Genomic DNA, 17,956 nt, shown 5'->3' with positions numbered 1-17,956 from the left:
ATAGATCTTCTTAATGGAATTTGTTCAACCTCATGGTGAACTTCTTCCTCATTATGATCCACCCTATTTTGATCGACATTTTGTGGAATTTCTGTATTTGGTTGTTGAACTTGCGGTCGATCTTCAGGACCGTGAACAATAACCAACCTGTCACTTAAAACAGAGGGTGAAGCTTCATGTTGATCCTTTTCAGGTTCAACTTCTATAGTACTCCCACTGATTAAGTCATTCTCTAGAAATTTTGCATTTCTAGATTCCACAATCCTGGTACTATGAGACGGACAATAGAACATATAGCCTTTGGACTTTTCGGCATATCCAATGAAATGCCCACCAATAGTCCTTGGGTCTAGTTTCTTTTCTTGTGGGTTGTAAATTCTCACCTCAGACGGACATCCCCAAACACGTATATGTTGCGAACTCGGTTTCCAACCTTTGAATAACTCAAAAGGCGTCTTTGAGACGGCCTTGGAAGGAACCCGATTTAATATATACGCAGCCGTCTTTAGTGCATCAACCCACAAAAATGAAGGAAGTTTAATATTACTTCTCATACTACGCACCATTTCAATTAATGTCCGATTCCTTCTTTCTGCTACACCATTCTGATCCGGAGAACCGGGCATTGTGTATTGGGCAATAATCCCATGCTCTTGAAGGAATTTAGCAAAAGGACCAGGTGCTTGTCCATCCTCAGTATATCTACCATAGTACTCACCACCTCTATCTGATCTCACGATTTTAATGTGCTTACCACATTGTTTCTCTACTTCAGCCTTAAACAATTTAAAGGCATCAAAAGCCTCGTCTTTAGAACGAAGTAAGTAGATGTACATATATCGTGAATAATCATCAATAAAGGTAATAAAGTATTTCGGATCATTAGCGTTCATGTCCGGACAACAAATATCCGTGTGTATGATTTCTAATAGGTCAGAACTCCTCTTAGCACCTTTCTTAGATTTGTTAGTTTGCTTTCCCTTAATGCAACTAACATAAGTATCAAAATCGGTAAAGTCTAAAGTACCAAGTACCCCTTCCTTTACCAATCTCTTAACCCTCTCAATGGAGATGTGTCCCAATCTCCGGTGCCATAACATAGAGGACTCCTCATTCATAATACTTCTTTTTAAACCAGTATTAACATGCATAGTGTTTTGAGTGGTATCATTTTGTAAATTAAGACGATATAAATTATCAGACAAAATACCATAACCAATAACTTTAGAATTTCTGCAAATACTGAAACCAGAATTCGAAAAATTAAAGGTAAATCCAAACGGTACAAGCCTTGAAACTGAAATTAAATTCCGAGCAAAATTCGGAACATAAAATGTCTTTTCCAAAATCAAAACAAAACCACTACTCAAAACTAAACTGCGTGTCCCTACGGCCTTCACGTTCGAGCCTATCTGGTTTCCTGAATTGATAGAGCTTTCACTTGCCACTGGTTTCCGCAGGTTTGTCATACTCTGCAAGGTATTCGAAACATGGATTGTAGTACCAGAGTCAATCCACCAAGTATTATGAATAACATTAACCATATTAGATTCATAACAAACAAACGCATAAAAATTACCTTTCTTTTTAAGCCAAGCCTTGAACTTTATGCAGTCTTTCTTCATATGTCCCTTCTTTCTACAGAAGAAACATGAAGACTCCTTCTTAATGGTCGGCTCAACATGTAACACCCCCTCATACCAAGGTACCTTACCAGGACCACCCAAGTATGAAAGACTGTTACCATCTCGGTTGCCCGAGATTAGTACATATCAAAAGCGTCTGAACTGAGCACATTTATTAAAGTAATGTAAAATGCAAAGTTTACAATATCCAAAACCAAATACTGTCTAAAGAAATACAACTTCAAAGTCTTAATAATAAAAGAAAACTCGCTAAGACTCAGACAGTGATGCTATGACTCGTGGTGGCAATTCTCCCAATGAAATCCCCAAGCTCTCACTAGCAAAACCTGTCAAGCCTGCTCACCATCCCCGAATGGATCACCGCAGATTACACAAACAACAACGGGGTCAGTGTTATGCAACAACAAGACAAACAAATGCAATACTCGTCCGATCATCGTCAACTCCCAATCACCCTGTCTCACATAGTAACCGACTACACACTAAAGTGTGTAGCCCTGCCAGATTACCCATCGCAACAGGTAATCCTCGCCGCCAGTGGGTGACCGCAGCCGATCCCACCTAGTCCAGCTCCTCAACGAGCGACAATAATCCCTGTCCCTTAATGTGCACATCCCCTCCCGTGGCGGGTTCCACGGAGGGCGAACTAGGGTGTGAAGCCACTCCCGCAAGTGACTCCACCACAATCACAATCACATGACATTACCGTCATCTCAATCCCCTCACACCAACATTGTCACAACAATCTCCATATTACGATGATCAATAGACAACGATAAATACAATAATATGTCATGTAAAGCACAAAGAATCGAGTAGGGAAACCCTACCTTAGCAATCACAAAGCATAAGCAACACGGACAATCAAAAAGGCTCCTCTACGAAGTCTTCTCCTATACAAGGATCATACAACACAATTACACTTTGAACAATTCCAAACATCCCCTTCCATATAAATGTATAGCAACCCGAAACGATGCAATAATTACAAAGATGTACTTACCAACAAAGGTCAACAAGAACCTTGACGCAAGAATCGCCGCAAATTATCGACACAAAGATGCTACGAAATGCTCAAAGGGATGATTAGGGAATGATTTGGGTAGGATTAGGTGCGTAGCAATGTTAACGCTGTGAAAAGTGATATTAGAAACTGACGCGGAATTATAAAATACCCTAATCATTCCTTAATCAAACCGTCGAAATATAACTTCGCCAAACCGGACACTCGGTCGAGTGCAAACAACACTCGGCCGAGTGTCCAATACTCGGTCGAGTATTCGCTATACTCGGCCGAGTGTTCCTCGGCAGAACCGAAATAACACGCACTAAGAGCACTACTCGGCCGAGTAGGCTCTACTCGGTCGAGTAGGCTCCAAAGAAGATCCGTATTGTTACAATCTTTCCCCCTAAAAAGAACTTCGTCCCGAAGTTCACACTCTGCTATACACAAGCACAACACCACGACACAAGACTCACAACACCACGACACAAGACTCTAACACTCACATGAGACAACTCCAAGGAACTACACAAAACGCACCTCCCGACACGAATCAAACAAAGCAAAGAAAGCACAAAACACTATCGCGACCATCTCCTACCCCCCTAAAAAGACAACGGTTACGTCCCCGTAACCAAACATACCTGATCAAAAAGGTTAGGAAAGCGGTCTCGCATAGCTTCCTCGGGTTCCCATGTTGCTTCCTCCACATTATGATTAGACCAAAGGACCTTGAGTAAGACCGTCTCACCATTCCGGGTCTTACGAACCTTGCGATCAAGAATCTCCTTAGGAATCTCGGCATAGGACAAGGATTCATCAAGTTCGATGTTCTCCATCTCGAGGATGTGCGACGGGTCACTCACATATTTCCGGAGTTGAGACACATGAAAAACATTGTGAACTCTATCCAAAGCTGGTGGTAAAGCTAATCTGTAGGCTACCTCGCCAACACGGTCCAGAATTTCATAAGGACCTATAAACTTTTGGCTTAGCTTACCCTTTTTCCCAAACCTCATAACACCTCGCATAGGTGACACTTTCAAAAGCACCTTGTCACCTACCGCGAACTCAATGTCCCCGCGTGTAAGTCGGCGTAGCTCTTTTGGCGATCTTGAGCTGCTCTCATCTTTTGGCGAATCAACTGGATTTTCTCAACCATATCCTGAACCAATTGTGGCCCTAAAACCACTGTCTCGGAACTATCATCCCAACAAACCGGACTTCGGCATTTCCGGCCATACAAAGCTTCAAATGGTGCCATCCCAATACTTGTATGATAACTATTATTGTATGAAAACTCGATCAAATCAAGTCTGTCTTCCCAATCGCCTCCAAAGTCCATAACACATGCCCTTAGCATGTCTTCTAAGGTCTTGATGGTCCGTTAAATCGACCATCGGTTGCGGATGAAAAGTCAGTACTCATCTTCGCCGTTGTGCCCATCAACTCTTGCAGTTCTTGCCAAAACTTTGATATGAACCTCGCATCGCGATCGGAAACAATATCTTTCGGAATACCATGTAACCGAACCACATGCTTTCAGAACCCAAAGCCACCGCATCTTAGACCAAGTATCTTTCATTGGAACAAAATGGGCTGACTTGGTTAGCCGATCAACAATCACCCAAATCATGTTGTTACCTTGTTGTGACCTAGGTAACCCCACAATAAAGTCCATAGAGATCGACTCCCATTTCCACTCGGGCACTGTCAGGGACTGAATCTTACCTTGAGGTCTCCTTTGTTCACCTTTGACCCTTTGGCAAGTCAAACATCTAGCCACAAACTCAAACTACCTCCCTCTTCATGTTCGGCCACCAAAAAGTCTTCTTAAGGTCTCTCAAAAGCTTGTCACCACCCGGGTGAACTGAATAAGGAGTGCAATGAGCCTCGGACAAGATCATTCTCCTTAACTCGCATCGTCGAACACACCATCTCCCATCAAAACGAACACTCCCATCTGGATGTATAGAGAACCTAGATGCTGCTCCGCTCTCTACCGTTGACTTCCACTCCTGGATTTTAGGATCAAGTTGTTGCTTACCTTTGATGTTTTCATACAACTCTGGCTCGATCGTCAAATCCCCGATGGTATTCCCCTCTCGAATCATAAAGATCCCCAATCTAGACATCTCATCTCTCAACTTCAAAGAAGGACATAGCCGTACATAGCGAATGAACGCTCTTCCTACTCAAAGCATCTGCGACAACATTAGCTTTACCCTCGTGATAGATGATCTCCATATCATAATCTCCAATCAGCTCCATCCACCGCCTCTGTCGCATGTTAAGCTCCTTTTGAGTGTAGATATACTTTAGACTCTTATGATCAGAGAACACCTTAAAAGTTGCGCCGTAAAGGTAGTGCCTCCAAATCTTAAGTGCGAACACAACTGCACCCAGCTCCAAATCATGAGTAGGGTAGTTCTCCTCATATTGCTTCACCGCCTCGAAGCATAGGCTATCACTCTTCCTCCCTGCATCAAGACACAACCCAAACCGTTCTTTGAAGCGTCGGTATAGACCTCAAAGTTCTCACAACCTCTCGGCAAGGCTAGGATAGGAGCCGTGGGTCAAGCGTTCTTTTAAGGTCCGAAACGCCGTTTCACAACTCTCATCCCAAAAAATCGACTTCTTTCCTCATCAAGGATGTCATAGGCCGTGCTATGGTAGAGAAATCCTTCACAAATCTCCGTGTAGTAGCCGTGCAAGGCCTAAGAAACTCCGAATCTCAGGAACATTCTTCGGCGATTCCCACTTGGTAACGGCCTCAATCTTACTAGGATCCACAGATACCCCCTTCTTGGATATTACATGGCCTAGAAAAGCCACTTCCTCTAACCAGAACTCACACTTGGATAATTTGGCATAGAGCTGATTTGCTCTCAAGGTCTGCAAAACTATCCTCAAGTGCTCTTCGTGCTCTTCGTGCTCTTCTTTAGTCTTGGAATAAACCAGGATATCGTCGATGAAAACAACCACAAACTTATCCAAAAACGGTGTGAAGATCCGGTTCATCAAATCCATAAAAGCTGCTGGCGCATTGGTCAACCCAAAAGGCATCACTACATACTCGTAGTGACCATAGCGAGATCGGAATGCTTTGTTTTAGGAATATCCTCGTCTGCTATCCTCACCGATGATACCCCGACCTCGATCAATCTTAGAGAACACACCCCACTCCACTAAGCTGATCGAACAAATCATCAATCCTCGGCAACGGATACTTGTTCTTCACTGTAACCCGATTGAGCTCTCTGTAGTCAATGCACAATCTCATACTCCCATCTTTCTTCTTTACAAAAAGAACTGGAGCTCCCCACGGTGACACGCTAGGCCTGATATAACCCTTGTATAACAACTCATGTAGTCGCTTCTTCAACTCAACCAACTCTTTAGGTGCCATACGATAAGGTGCTTTAGATATAGGACCCGTTCCCGGTTTAAGCTCCACGCTGAAATCGACATCCCTCTTGGGAGGCAAACTTGGTATCTCCTCGAAACACATCTTCAAATTCTTTCACCACGAAATCTCGAAGTTGTCGGCGACTCTACTCGGTGATCTCTCACATGACAAAGGATTAAGGGACACTTTTTCCTTAAACATGACTTTAAAGTCATAACCGCTATAAACCTACACTTAGGCTTTACCACAAACCCTCTATAGGACACCTTAACACCCTTGGGACTCTTTAAAGACACTCTCTTCTGTCTACAATCTATCCTGGCATCATACCTACCTAGCCAATCCATCCCAACGATCACCTCAAACCCATCCTTAGGAAACTCTAACAAGTTTACTGGTAAATCTACCCCTCCAATCACCATGGATATACCCTTATATAACTTGAGACACGACACAGACTCCCCCGAAGGTATGAACACATCATCTTTTACAACCTCAAACTTACCCAAACCCATAGACACAAAGATGACTTTTAGACACAAAAGAATGTGTAGCCCCAATCAAACAAAACAAAGGACGGTACATTATTAACAAGAAAGGTACCCAGAACTACATGAGCATCATCCTGTGCTTCCTGCTTATCCATCATGAAGAGCTTTCCACTATTCTTCTGTCCTCCACCCCGAATCAAGCATTGGAGGTACTAGGCTTAGCTGCCGAATCCTGGGTGACACTGTTATTCTGACGCTGATAAGATCCACCACCACCGCGGTTGTAACCGCCCTGGCTACCCTGTCCACCTCTGTTGCCCCATGAACCTCCCGGTCGGCTACTAGCAAAACTCTGAGTCGGCCCCTGAGAGAAATTTCCTGATCGAGCTCCTGAACCATTGCCGGGCTTGTAGCTCGTGCATTCCCGCCTTTTGTGGCCTATACCACCACAGTTGAAGCACGTAAGGTTGGTGTTGTCACTTACAGCCCGACCTCCATTCTTTCCCCCCACCCACGAGAACCTCCCGGAGAAACCACTCCACTAGAGAAAGCTTTAGCATGGTTGAAATTCCCTTTCTTGTTGGTTGGCTGATTGTTGTTCCCACTATCAGCCTTCCTCTTTTCGGTAGCAGTCCTCTCCTCAATCTCCCTTGAGAGATCCACCATTCTCTCAGCTTGACCCGCTCTCAGATACACTTCCTTGAGGTCAGTAGCAACCCCAGCCGGCATACGACTCATGATCTTAGCAGACAAACCCCTCTCAAATCGGAGAGCCAAACCTCTCTGTCCAAGCTGCAAATCTTCCACATAACGAGAAAGCTCCATAAACCGATGATAGTAATCAGTGACCGTCATCTCCTCAGACATAGTGAAAGATTCAAAGTCAGATCTCATCTTGTGTCGGATATGCTCCGGCACAAACTGTTCCCTCATAGCACTCTTCAACCCAGACCACGGGATAGCCCCTTCCTCCTGGTAGTAAGCTCTAGCATCATCCTTGACGTTCTGCCACCAAACTGCAGCTTCCCCTCTTAGGTAGTATACAACCTGTTCCACAATCATATCCTCGGGGCACTTAACCATTTCCATGAGAGCTTCAATCTCACGGTGCCACTTCTCGAGCAGCTTTGGTTCGCCTACCCCGTCATATGTGGGAGGGTGGAAACGAGCGATGTTGATGCTAAGCTGGGTTGCATCCACATTTCTCTCGTTTCCTTTTCCCACATTTTTGAGAGCTTCAAGGAGAGCCTCTTGTTGCTCAATCATGCGAGCAACCTCATCAACAGACATCTCCGAAGCTTGGATCTGCGCAGGAGTTCTTTTGGGCGGCATTTTGAGCTGGTAAAAATGAAAGAAACGTAAACATATGCTCAAAATATAACATCCCTCCGCCATAAGAACACTCGGCCGAGTATAAATAACACTCGGTCGAGTAAAGATCACTCGGTCGAGTATCCTCTCGTATACTCGGTCGAGTATCGACTCCAGAGACAAACATCAAAGCACAAAAGAAGCACTCGGTCGAGTATAACAACACTCGGCCGAGTGGACCATACTCGGTCGAGTGTACCCCCATGCTCGGTCCGAGTTACCATAAACAATGAGCGATTGCTACTTTCCTTCAAACAACACTCGGTCGAGTTCCCTTATGCTCGGCCGAGTACTCAATACTCGGTCGAGTGCCTATCATGCTCGGCCGAGTAACACTATTTACTGAGTTAACACTTTACGATCCCTCTATCATACTCGTATTCTCATAACAATACGTAAGAAAGCAAAAGCCATGTTATAAACATATCAACATGCAATGCATATATCAAAATTTTAATGCCACATTGTAAACATATCAGCATACTATTCATGCTTATTCGATTTCTAACATAACAATTATTTACAATCCATCTCTTCTATCATTTCTCCCTTCATCACCTTCACAACTTTAACACATATTTACATTCAACTATCAACTTTTACTAGCCTTCATCATCACATACATGTACATACAAAACCTACTCTCACCACTTTTCCCCATGTTACCGGTTTGAGTTAGTGAGGGCCAAGTTGCGACTCCAGGACGTCTCCCGAGTCTTTGCGGTAGCTCCAGACAACTCTCCCCGGGTTCATTTTATTTAGACTCCCTAGGTTCATTAATTCATTTTGTTTAGGTGCCGGAATCTTCGGCTCTGATACCACTTTGTAACACCCCCTCATACCAAGGTACCTTACCAGGACCACCCAAGTATGAAAGATCATACCATCTCGGTTGCCCGAGGTTAGTACATATCAAAAGCGTCTGAACTGAGCACATTTATTAAAGTAATGTAAAATGCAAAGTTTACAATATCCAAAACCAAATACTGTCTAAAGAAATACAACTTCAAAGTCTTAATAATAAAAGAAAACTCGCTAAGACTCGCATGGTGATGCTATGACTCGTGGTGGCAATTCTCCCAATGAAATCCCCAAGCTCTCACTAGCAAAACCTGTCAAGCCTGCTCACCATCCCCGAATGGATCACCGCAGATTACACAAACAACAACGGGGTCAGTGTTATGCAACAACAAGACAAACAAATGCAATACTCGTCCGATCATCGTCAACTCCCAATCACCCTGTCTCACATAGTAACCGACTACACACTAAAGTGTGTAGCCCCGCCAGATTACCCATCGCAACAGTAATCCTCGCCGCCGATGGGTGACCGCACCGATCCCACCTAGTCCAGCTCCTCAACGAGCGACAATAATCCCCGTCCCTTAATGTGCACATCCCCTCCCGTGGCGGGTTCCACGGAGGGCGAACTAGGGTGTGAAGCCACTCCCGCAAGTGACTCCACCACAATCACAATCACATGACATTACCGTCATCTCAATCCCCTCACACCAACATTGTCACAACAATCTCCATATTACGATGATCAATAGACAACGATAAATACAATAATATGTCATGTAAAGCACAAAGAATCGAGTAGGGAAACCCTACCTTAGCAATCACAAAGAGAAGCAACACGGACAATCAAAAAGGCTCCTCTACGAAGTCTTCTCCTATACAAGGATCATACAACACAATTACACTTTGAACAATTCCAAACATCCCCTTCCATATAAATGTATAGCAACCCGAAACGATGCAATAATTACAAAGATGTACTTACCAACAGTGCAACAAGAACCTTGACGCAAGAATCGCCGCAAATTATCGACACAAAGATGCTACGAAATGCTCAAAGGGATGATTAGGGAATGATTTGGGTAGGATTAGGGTACGTAGCAATGTTAACGCTGTGAAAAGTGATATTAGAAACTGACGCGGAATTATAAAATACCCTAATCATTCCTTAATCAAACCGTCGAAATATAACTTCGCCAAACCGGACACTCGGTCGAGTGCAGCAACACTCGGCCGAGTGTCCAATACTCGGTCGTGTATTCGCTATACTCGGCCGAGTGTTCCTCGGCAGAACCGAAATAACACGCACTAAGAGCACTACTCGGCCGAGTAGGCTCTACTCGGTCGAGTAGGCTCCAAAGAAGATCCGTATTGTTACACAACAGACATCTTACCCTTTCCCTTATCCTTATGGTGACCCTTCTTAGTACTAGATGATTCTTTATTAGTACTAGTAGTTAGGTTCACCTTTTCGCCCTCCTCCAACAACAACCTCCCCTCCTCTTGAACACACATGGTCATTAATTCATTAAGAGACCATTTATCCTTATGTGTATTGTAAGAGATCTTAAATGGGGCATATTGTCTTTGGGAGAGAACACAAAATGAAATGTACCAGAAAGAGTCGACATAGTAACTTCCAATACCTTAAGTTGGGCACGCATATCCCTCATGCGCATGATGAAATCACGCACTCCATTAGTGGCATTGAGCTTCAAAGAAGTAAATTTCATAATTAAGGTGCTTGCCAGAGCCTTATCAGAAGTTTCGAACTGCTCATCTATTGCTTTAATAAGGTCTCGGACTTTAGTATGCTGCTCGACGGAACCTCGGATACTAGCACACAATTTTGTCTTTATGAACATCGTACAAATATAGTTTGATTTCTCCCACTTTTCACGATGATCTACTTCATCTGGTGTGCTAGTTTCCTTTATCTTAGCCGGTTTAGCATGTTGTATAGCATAATCGAAACGCGTGAATCCTAAATGCAATAGAACTCTTTCCTTCCACACCTTAAAATTATCACCAGTTAATTCAGGAACGTTTATTTTGATATCATAGGAACTTCCAGGTAAACTTGCTGCAAATTTTAAATTACATGCTTAGTAACAAAAATGAGACTTAACTTTATCACAACTTACCAATGTAAATTATGCTCATATGAATCTAGTGACATAAACTTGCCTGTGGGCTAAAGTCTACTCAAATTAGATGCATAAAAAATTAAACTTTATGATGAAACTATCAAATTATATTCATTTCTCAACTCCTGTGGGTATATTAAGAAACATAATTCAATATAACATCCTAATTAATTATACAAATATAATAAGATTCCTGTGGGTAAGTCTCATCGCATTACGTACAATTAATTACAATAAAATGTCTAGTTTCCACATGCGATTTCGTATAAAATTTAATCAATTAGAGATGCTGTGGCTACTCCCTAACTAATAAATTTAAAATCACTTGACATTTAAAAAAATTTAATCTATATAACAAGACTTAATATATATAGGATACTGAAGGAGGAAGGCATAAACATGGTCGACATGTGAACTGATTATAAGCAAATACACCCAAAATCATAGTGTATATACACGACACATTAAGCATGCCTGACAATAATAAATAGACATGGACCAGGAAATATAAAATGAAGTACCACTTTGTCTACTTTATTTAATTGTGCAGAAGGTTTATAAATTGACCAAAAACCACAAGTTCTCGTAAAATACATACCAAAGTAATTAATAGTTATTGTCCAAAGAAAAGGTCTCTAAAGAAACACAAATGAGTATTATTCAATATAAGTCAACTTCATATTCCTACCTTAATTAAAAAGTAAAAAAGGTAGTGGGGTACATCACAAAGTATAGCCACACAATTATAAAGCAACAAAAATTGGCACAGTAGAGAACCATATGCAGTGCGCAAAAATCAATAAATGTGAAGTCAAAGTCACAAGCTTAAAAGGTGATAACAAACCAACAAAACATGTTGCAGAGAGCACATGCGAGACATGCGAGTACTGTAGATTTATAAAGCATACACTATTATTATAAAAATACTTCTTTATATATGACTCTTGGTTTATACTTTATAGACATCAAGTATCCAGCAGTGCACTTTACAACACAATATAAGCGTTTCTTCAAAACAAAACAAAACAGAAACAAAACAGACGACATAAAAGGGAAAAACCTTCATCCCTTACCTCCGTTAAAACCAAAAAAAAAACCCAGAACAGACATGAACACAAAATTTTTCCAGATTTTAATGATAAAGACGGAAACTCATTACAAACAAACAAGGCAATAAACGATTATCAGAAGAAATCCCAAAATCCGACAGAAAAACGAGAACGTCAAATCATCACATTTCAATCGATGGAAAAACTGAAGTCGGAAAAACAACAAGCAAGACAGAGGCGATTTCTCGCTCTGATACCAAATGTAAGATATTTAATCTTCTATATGCATGTTTAATTACTTAAATAAACATACAATAATAAACTAAATTGCGGAAGCGATAAATAAAGATCGAGAATTAAAACCTCCAGCCATTGCTTATCGATATTCCTGAACAGCTTTTAAAACCCGAATAAAGAAATAAACCCGTTTCCGATATAAACCTTTGCTGCTGTAAAAACCCGTCTGCTTAGTGTGCCTTTTCTGATTTCGGTTCCGAACCCTCCTTCTCACTGATTTAGATGGTGTATATTATCTTAAGGGAGAGTAGGTTTGGTGACCTTATTAATCAGAATTGTTTTGTATTTATACTAATCTTGCCATCAAAGATCAGTTAGAAACATGGAGAAATGAGTGGGTGGTTGACTGAAGAAGTGGGGGAGAGAAAGTAGGGCAGTTTGAGTCCATCTTTTGACTGCCAAATAATGGGCCACAATTTTAGTATTTTCAGTAACTGAAAAAAATCCAACAAAAAAACACAATTTAATATAATCTATAGTCATCAGGTAAAAAAAAATAAGCAAATCAACATCAACATCGATATATCCATATATCAATACTAAAAAGACCAATACAACATGTACACAATTAAAATTACGTGACTAAGAAAATCATAAAAGAGCAATGTATATATAGCTTTCCTATCTTTTGCTACCGAGATGTTCGAAACCTAGCTAAATTCTATTTGTTTTCTTATTGTATTGATTTATATTGTTTATGATGAACTAATTACTATCTTTAGTTGGTTTTCAAGTATAGTTTATTTATAATACCTACAATGATAGAATTTCTTCTTTCTCAGAGTCATGACGCACGTTTACTACCGAACTCTTTACTATTGGTCGAAAGTCTTTCGTAAAAACTGGACACTCTATAATCGCTCGAAAAAAGCTTTATTTAATAATATAGATAGATAGATAGATAGATGTTTATTAGGAATTTAGGATACTAGCTAATATTATATACAAATAAAATACAAGTATATAAGTTCCTACGTCCAAAGTTTTCATATGAAATTTTTATGCATATACCCTTCCCTATATATTCCCCCTTCTGATGTGTTATGTACTCCTAATGTGTAAATTTAATGTTTTTAACCTTTTTTATTATTATTATTATTATTATTATTATTATTATTATAGTTTTAATCATGTTTTTTTCTATGCGGTTCAAAATCCGGGTATATTCTATGAGGAAAGACAATGCTAAAAGTCGGAAGATCGAGACTTTCAGTCGGTTTTTACTCTGATTGTTAAAATGCATTGATGTCAAGTTAGTAGGAATCTGCGGATGCAATGACGGTAAAAAGGTGGAAAGGCATATCTACAACTTCTTAATCTGACCCAAGTGTAAAGGTCATGCAACTCATTATATATCTGCACCATCACACCACTTTCAAGTTAAAATTTTGTTGTGCGTGAGATTTTTTTCTTTTACCATGTTTATTTTTGTTTATAGTGATTAATTGATGATTGAGGGTGATTTTAATTATAAGCCTTTTTTTTCCTATGAAACATATGTAATCTGACGTGTAATTTTAATCTTTTAATTGCAGGATGCAGTGAATAATATTTGTTGATGCTCATGATAATTATTCGATCTTAAGGTTCGTTTTAGCTCCGGTTAATTTCTACATCATTGAGACTTCCATTAGTTTAATCTTTATTTCTCGGAATTCATCAATTAAATTGAGTTGTGTTTCTGTAAAATTTATGAATGTTTGTGTTAACATTTCCTTATCAATTTTTTTGTGGCACAATCTAAATTATCATTTGCATAATGATCAATTTACGGATCATTTAAGATTTTGGTGTTTTTTATATAGATGTAAATTTTTTGGGTTAACTCTATTATTATGTAAATTGATGGTTTAAAATTAAGGGTAAGGTTTAATACCTTCTATATAAGGTATTAACTTAGGAATTAAGAATTAGATTACACATTACTCAATGCAATTAATACAAATATTACGGATTTATTTCCTTTTATGGCTCCTTAAAGCTGTATTTATCATTTCCCTAAAATTAATTATAGAGATAAAAAAAAAAAAAGCAAAAAGCAATTATTTTAAGTGTCTCAGCTTTGATATTATCCAACTAATCTGCAACCAAGCAGATGACATCTGATTGATTAGGGCCATTATTACACATACACAAGTACAAGTCTTAGAGTTGGCTGCCAACACAATTTTTATTCTTTTTTCTAAGTTGCTCAAGTTAAGTTGTTCTCAGTTGTTATCTTCAACAACAATACAGTTCTACGACTTCTACCTAATACTCCTGTTAAAGATGATGAGAAAACTATATAGCCCGTATATCCCCATGCGAAGAGAAAAGTGGTCAATTTATGTTTAATGAAGCCTTTGTGAGCTAATCTTCTGTAAGGCAATTTGTTACACTTATATAATTGTAAAACGAATTCAAATACAACCTCATTAGTGGTTAAAAATGATTACTAAAAAAATTGTTTTTGTTAGCCAAAATATATCGTGTAGATATTTTTGGTAGTATATATTTTGTAATTATACTAATCCTAGTTTCTCTCCTATCTTAGCTAATTAGTTACCATAATCTTAGGTTGTATATTTGACCTTTGACCTTGTATTTACCTATATAATGAAATGAGAAACAACATCCCAATTCAGGGATTATTATCATAACATGGTATCAGCCTGATAAGGAAAATCTTCTCCTATCGGTCCTGTGCACCTCCGGCCGTTTTTCGAAACCGCCTCACGCTACCAAGCCTCTCGCACAACCATGGCCCCTGATGCTTCCCCATCGCCTAAACCCGACCCGCATCCAGTTTTCACGGTCTCCAACATCCAGCATAAAGTTCGTGTTCTCGACGGCACGAAAGTGACATATGCATCGTGGGTTCGCCTATTCAAACTTCATGCCCGAGGGTATAAGGTGTTATCGCACATCGATGGTACACCCGCACCCAAGGCCACCGATGAGTCCTATGACTCTTGGTCCGAAGTCGATGCTCATGTTTTGCAATGGATCTACGGAACCCTAAGCGACGATCTCCTTCCTCGTGTCCTTGAAGATGAGTCCACTGCCCGACAAGCATGGGTCCGGGTGGAGAACATTTTCAACAATAATAAGGGAGCTCGTGCCGCCGCTCTCGAGCAGGAGTTTAATACCCTAAAACTCAAGCATATGCCTTCGCTAGAGGCCTATTGTCAACGCCTCCGCGAACTCGCCGGGATGCTTAAAGACGTCGACGCCGCCGTCACCGAACGCCGCCTTGTCATACAACTGGTTCGTGGCCTACCAGGTGAGTATGATACCGTCGCCTCTTATATTAATCAAACTAGCCCTAATTTCGAAACTGCTCGAAGTATGCTAGAATTAGAATTACATCGCAAAAGTGGTCGCGATGAACCCGCTACTGCCTTAGCGGCCCCATCTACCCCTACTGCCGAACCGTGGACTGACCCAACCCCGAAGGCCACCCAACCTGGTCCTCCACGTAATTCCCAGCCTCCTCAAAATAATCGAAATTCCCGTCGCAACAACAACCGTAATAACAACAACTACAATCGACAACAGCCAAACCCTCCCCAAACCCCCACCATACCTACGACTCCATGGAACCCTCCACCAAATTGGCCACAACAATGGACCCCACCCCCCTGCCCGTACCCTACTTATCCCGGCTGGGCACAGACGTGGACCCCACCACCTGGCCCAACCCCTCGACAGCCATCTTACCGTGGTCAGACGCCTCGATACCAGGGGCAAGCTTATGTGATCGACAATGAGGCTCCTCAACCTACTGATCTCAGTCAGGCTTTTCAAGCGCTATCGGTACAAAGTCATGTTGATCCGTGGTACATGGATACTGGTGCTTCATCTCATTTGACCTCGGACCCAGGTATGATTACTACTCCGCTTAATACGAGTAAAATTCGTTCTATTTATGTTGGTAACAGTAACAGTATTCCTGTTGTGGGCTCTGGCACTTCCTTTTTAAATACCTCAAACCGAACCCTTCACCTGAAACAGGTCTTGCACACACCGAACATCATTAAAAATTTAATATCCGTGCGAAAATTTACTACCGACAATAATGTAAGTGTTGAGTTTGACCCTTTTGGCTTTTCTGTGAAGGATATACCGACTGGGAAAACGATTTTGCGGAGTGACAGTAATGGCGAGCTCTATCCCGTGTCCACAATACCCTCATCGAGTCTCTCCACCTCCACCTCGAGTCAACCTCAAGCCCTCCTCACACACCACCAAGACGTCTGGCACTCTCGGCTCGGACATCCCGGAGCTTCTATTTTGAGTCTTTTACGTTCAAATAAAATTATTGATTGTAGTCACTCAAACAATTCTGGTTTATGCTCTTCATGTTAAATTAGTAAACATCAAAGACTTCCTTTTTTGCATTCCAGCACTCGTACTTTTGCGCCTTTCGATATAATACATTGTGATCTTTGGACCTCACTCATATTAAGTAAAAATGGTCACAAATACTATATGGTGCTAATCGACAATTATTCTCAATTTGTATGGATTTATCCTCTTCAATTCAAATCACAAGTTTTTGATAAATTCATTCAATTTAGTAAGTACATACAAACCCAATTTAACCGAAAAATCAAAGCTTTTCAAAGTGATTTGGGTCGCGAGTTCGACAATAGCAAATTTCACAATTTTGCAACCCAAAATGGTTTAGTTTTTCGGTTCTCCTGTGCACAGACGTCCCCACAAAACGGTAAATCCGAGCGCATGATTCGTCGTTTAAATGATATAGTTCTTGTCCTTCTCCACCACGGCTCCGTCCCACCACAATATTGGGTCGATGCCCTTCACGCGGCTGTCCATCTTCACAATATTTTGCCCACCTCCACTCTCAATTTCCGCACCCCCACGTCCATACTGTTTCTTAAAAATCCCTCCTATGATCACCTCCGCGTCTTCGGATGCGCGTGTTACCCAAATATATCCGCTACCCGTCCTCACAAACTTGCTCCTCGGTCTCTCAAATGTGTCTTCTTAGGCTATCCTCCAAATCAACGTGGATATCGATGTCTCGATTTATCCACGGGTCGCGTCTATGTGTCTCGCCATGTCACATTCGATGAAACTGTTTTCCCCTTCACTGACTTGCCAAACCAACCACCCCAATCCTACTCCTTCCTCAACCCTACCTACGATACACCCAACTCTCTCTTCTATGACTTCATCTCCCCACAGCCTGACCCACACCAGACCACCCAAACACCACTTCGAACTCCTGCTGCGTCCTCCTCCCCCACTGCTCCAACTCCCTCTCCCTCCCCTGTCACTCCACCCTCCCCTGCCACCCCTGCCTCCCCACCGCACCTCATCTCGCCTTCACCACAGTCCCCACCCTCTGCCACTCGCACACAAACTCCACCACCACCACCACCACCACCCCCTCCACCATCCCAATGACGACCCGCGCCATGAATGGGATATTCAAACCCAAAAATCCATCCGCTCTTACCATTACATCCACAATATCTCCCATACCCAAGTCCCCTCGCCATGCCTTAGAAGACCCAAACTGGAACCGTGCCATGCAGGACGAATTTTCCGCGTTAACGGAAAATCACATTTGGGACTTGGTCCCTCGACCAAATGATGCATCTATTATCCGTTGTATGTGGTTGTTCCGTCATAAGTTTCATGCAGATGGCTCCCTTGCGCGCTATAAAGCTCGTCTTGTCGTTAACGGTAAGACACAACAAGTTGGGGTGGATTGTGACGAAACATTTAGTCCTG

This window comes from Silene latifolia, chromosome Y, assembly GCF_048544455.1.
Source record: "Silene latifolia isolate original U9 population chromosome Y, ASM4854445v1, whole genome shotgun sequence".
NCBI lineage: Eukaryota > Viridiplantae > Streptophyta > Magnoliopsida > Caryophyllales > Caryophyllaceae > Silene > Silene latifolia.
Note: the sequence above shows the minus strand (reverse complement) of the source record.